The 5,168-nt window shown below is 41.7% G+C and overlaps 1 protein-coding gene across 1 annotated transcript in view; it reads right to left on the bottom strand.

The window, feature by feature from the left end:
- The window catches only part of PTPRG (protein tyrosine phosphatase receptor type G), a 391,091-nt gene that overhangs the window by 350,350 nt on the left and 35,573 nt on the right, over positions 1-5,168 (bottom strand). The window lies entirely within an intron of this gene.

Consider the following 5,168-nt stretch of genomic DNA (forward strand, 5'->3'; position numbering starts at 1 on the left):
TCTTCCCTCCCCAAATCATTGGGGAAAGCAGAAATTGAAAATACAGCATCTCATAGAAGGGAAAAAGGGTGAAGGACCAAACACTTGACCATTTAAAATGAGCCTATTATGATTTTTATTACAACTGTCAATGGCAACAGCTGTCCTTTCTGTCCTCAATAAAATCCCCACACCAAACATAGCCTAAACAGCTGAGCTCTTCCCAGTCAGAGCCCCTCCTGGAGGCATCTGCAGCTTCAGAATGTGGCATCTCCCCTCCCTCTGCCTAGTTATAGGATGTTATTACTAATCCCACTATTACTAAAATCCCACGTAGAGAGCACAACAACAGCAGCTCAGAGGCTGATAAAAGGAGATAACATACATCCCCTCAAACACAGCATCATTTTCTCAGGGATTTGTGCTTATTTACTGACATCCTCATGCTACAGGAGACTGCTACCTCTGCTGGGTACTGCAGATGTGACCTCTGTGCTGAAGTGTGTCTATCGATCCTTGCAAGCTTTTACATTTAAATAAACACGGTGTAGAAGTGTTCTTCCATCTACTAATTACTGGGCAGAGACAGAGAACTGTGCTGAACAAAGTCACATTATCCTGCCCACACAGGATGACAATTGCTGCCACCACTCCAGGTTTTCTACAGATAACAAGTTATACTGATGCAAGGAATCATTCCAATTCCAGATATGCAAACCAGCCTCTTGCAGGTCTCAACTTCCTACAGCCAAATGGCAATATGCACACACACGCTCCCTCTCTCAAAACGCCAACAAAAAAAGTGGACTGGGAATCTACACGCACAAAAAAAAGTTTGACAAGCTGAAAAATTATAATTGCATCGAAAAATAGGACATGATTAACTACTGCATATTCTAAATTCCTTTGGGACACTGAAATAAAACCAACGAGATATTTACAAGAACAAGAAACTCTACCATGGCAGAGAGCAGTAAACTCCCTTCCAGCAAAAAATTAAGCTCACATTTTAACAATCCTGCCAGAAATAAAGTACAAAGAGTATTCCTTCCTCATAATTTAAAAAAAAAAAAAACACAAGCAAACAAAAAACTTGAAAGAAACACTGGGAGTACAGATACTGCTTGAAAATTCTTAGTGCAGCCTGCCACAGGCAAGAAACAAGTGCCCATGTAAACAGAAAAGGCCAGTAAAAACATGGATATTGACAGTACTTCCTGAATTAGGGAAAATTATGCCTTGAGTTGGAGGCCTGCTGCCACCCAGATCCCATCAACTGAGCAGCAGAAAGGAAAGCTGGTTTGATATAAGATGCTGTTCTCATTTATGATATACTGCTATCAGTACCAAAGTTAATAAAAATGAGCTATGGATGATAAGATTCAATTTTGCTTATGTGGTACTGAGGCTGTGCCAGGTTCAGATGGAGATATTCCCTGTCTCCATCAGCACACAATCCAGAAATGGCATGTCCAATGTGGACAAAAACCACATGGAACTATGTCGTTTCTCCTGCATACACCAGCAAGATGCTCCAAGGAAACCCACCAGGGCTTTAGGTGGTGCTTTTGCAGCAGAAGGACCTGGGTAACTGTGTCAGGTTTGCTGACTCTGAGGGGTTGTCTCAAATACCCTACAAGATTTGAAGAGGCACCATGTGCATACCTGTGCTTATGCAGCAGAATTCTGCCCAGAATACTGCTTAAACCATGTACACACGGGTCAAGTTTAAATTTCTAGAGCAGATTAAAATACATTTGAGAGCAGTCACTCTCCTTTTTCCTTCCAACCAAAGTAAATTGGGAGTCGAATTCCCCTTCTGGTAACAGCACCTAAGGAAGCCCAGGTGATGAAAAGGTTTCAGAGGTTACAACAAAGGCTCCCAGCTGAGACTGGGAGCTCTTGGGATGCTGAAGCCAGAGTTAACTACAGCATTGCGTTCAGCAAGAACATGGGAGGCAGGGGCTATATTCCATTTTTAGTGTACAGAGCTGCTTCTGGGGGCTGTTTTGTTTTGTTTTCAAGCTAGAACCATCTTGAGAAGAGAGAAGAGCTGTCAAGAATCTTTACCATTGCATTAGAGCAATGCCTCCAAGGGCACTCCCAAGCTCAGAGCCCTGCAAGGTGCAGGAGGAACAGCAAGAGACACCACTTCCTTTCCAGGAATTCACTGGTTCTTGGCCAAGACAAGTCATAACCCACAAGGGAGACAGGACAAGCTGGAGACTAAACATACAGAAGGAGTAAGAGGCATCGGGAGGAGGAGGAAACATTAAGGTGAACAGCACCCAACAAAAGAATAAGATAAATACCAAGAAGAAACATTCATAGTAGTAAGCGCTCAAATCTATTTCTGATCCTATTCAAAGAATGACAAATATTCTCAAGGGAAATAACAGTTCCTGGCACCACACCCACACATCATTATGCTAAAGCTTTTGCACTTTCTCACTGCTCACATTAATTCAAGTTCTAAAGAAACACAATCTGGAAAATTCAAAACACAAGTTGGAAGATTCTGGCCCTATTTGTGCTCCTGCAGCCTCAGCCAGTTCTCAAATGCCAGAAGAGAAACCAGCAGGGACAACCACCAACCTGGCTGAACAGAGCCCTGGCTGGAATCCAGGGTGAAAAGGAAAGCTTATGACCTTTGGAAGTCAGGGCAGGCAACTCAGGATGTATGCAAGGATATCAGGAGGTTATGCAGGGAGAAAATTAGAAGGGCCCAAGCCCAAATAGAACTTCATCAGGCTACCATGCCATAATAGACAGTAAAAATGTTTCTTTACATACATTCTACAAATGTATGGCATTCTACCAATATCACTCCAAATGGACATACTACAAAGAACTTTAAATAAAACAGAGCACCTAAACATACTGTAAATAAATATTGGACTGTTATACCTAAATATAACAGCATTTTGTAGTACTGTTTTAAGCTACAGCATTGACAATAACACGTTTTGTGGCTAAGGAACCGTGGAATGTCAGGGGCATCCTTTGGTAGCAAGCCAGACAGGTTTCAAAAGTTCAGCCCAAAATCTTCCAAGCTTAACTTCGCTTGCAATAACCAGGCAACAACCACTTGTACTACAAATTGGCCCATGAGCCCAGCCTATTTCACAGATCACAGACACCAGAACTTTTGGGTGGTCACATCTCACATCAGCCTGTTGAAGTAAGAGCACTTCCTAAAGCAGTGACTGATGACAGCAAGACCCAGCTCTGTCCACAGCATCTAAATTTCCCACGCACCAAAGCCTCCTATCCAGACAAAAATCCAGCACTCACCTTTAACCTGTGCCTCCCTTAAGTGGGAGGCATCACTCTGATCAGTGCTGTGCCCTCTTTACACAGGGATATGGGAGGGAAAATGAAAGGCAAGAAAGCACTCAGGGAGGCCTGTTCCTTGACCTGCCATGGACACCCACTGCTGACCAGAATGAGGGCAAGGAGTCCCATGGCAGAGCAGGGCTCATCGCCCCCAGCCACCCCACTAAACTCAGCAGTGTAACCTACACAGCCAGGCTACACTGTATTTGTTAAGCGTTTACCATTGTATTTCACTTAGATGCAAGCATTTCCAGTGAGAAGTGTCTAAGAGGACAGCCAAGGGAAAATTCAGAGTGGATATAGCAGAAGCCATTGCTCCAAAAACCAAAATCATTACCATAACCAGAGAGGTGCACAGCACTGCTCCATCTGCACAGATGAAGCAGTGCTTGTCTCTAGTTCCATCTAGTCTCTACATCTGAAACACAGAAGTAAATTTCCAGTCTAAAGAAACAAAAATATTCTAGCTTCATAAAGATGATAGATAGAAAGAAGTTTATGCAGCAAAACAGTATGAATTAACTTGAATCTTACACCCTGGCACTTGCATGTAAATAAATCTAACTTTATTATGGCTCTTGTGTTAGCACCCAGTCTCTGAATACTTCATCATGGATGAAAATGGAAACAACTTAAAAACCCTATGCACATGATAATAAGGCTTTGCAATGTGCCCAAAGAATATATATTCACAAATTTACACTCCTTGTTGAAAAACTGGATACAAAGCTGGAACAACTTAGAATTAAGGCTCAAGTTTTAAGAAAACAAAATCCTCACTCTTATTGGGCTTTTGGGTTTACCTTTTTTGTTTGTTTAAAGACAGAACTACACTCAGGAATCCGAATACTTAATACAGCTATTTACTGATCTAAATTTCTCCATCACCTCTTTCCCTCCAAAATCATGCTGAAGTAATCTGTTGAAATACCAAAGCACAAATACAGTAATTGCACTTTTAATGGGAGGAATTTCCTTGCTCTCCCTCTCTTGCAAAGCAGAGTTCCTTCTCAGGTGGGTCAGTTTTTCTCCACAGATCTACAAAATAAAGCTCCCCATTTTACTTTGTATTAAAAGTAAGAGCAAAATATGCCAAAAGAAATTCAAAACTAAGTCCTGGAGCGTCTCCCACTCTTGTTACATGACTTTTTGCAGAAATTAACTACAATCAAAGAGTATTAAAAAAAAAAACAAACAGAAGTCAAGGCATACTTTTTGCTCTTCCTAAGACACAGGCAGAATCCAAGATAAACATGATATTTATTTACCCATGTGCAAGAATTGGCGGGGGGGGGGGGGGAATTTTTTGTTCGGTTTCCCCCTACATTCTTACTTCCCATTCAGGCACTGCTTATTATATCACCTTTAAAATCTGTGCATATGCTGGCAGTAACTTGGGAAGCAGAAAGATATTTCCAGCTCCATACTGAACAACAGCTTCTTTAGCTAAATGGCCAGACTTTTCAAGAATACTCCCCCTCACTTTTAATGATTTTTACTTTGGGAAAGCCACCCAAGGCTGTAAGCAGATTCCCAGCTGTGCTAACATATTCCACATGGAAGCCCACACTACCCAAGTTCACCCTCAGTGGTACAAGCACTTGCTCCATCAGAGCTCAGTGCAAATTCCTGCACATTCTGCAATCCAGATTTCAGTGAAGCAAAACTGCAGCCTCTTCAAAAAAGCTGTAGGATTCACAGCACATTTGTAGAGCAATCCCTGAATTTTTCAGAAAGCATCTTTATTAACATTGCAATGCTTTTGTTCTTTCGGACCTAACACAGTATTTCATTCCAGCTTAAGCAGCAGATCAAGAACTGAAAGAAAATTACGCCTTTTTTTTTTTTTTAAA

This window comes from Lonchura striata, chromosome 12, assembly GCF_050655825.1.
Source record: "Lonchura striata isolate lonStrDom1 chromosome 12, ASM5065582v1, whole genome shotgun sequence".
NCBI lineage: Eukaryota > Metazoa > Chordata > Aves > Passeriformes > Estrildidae > Lonchura > Lonchura striata.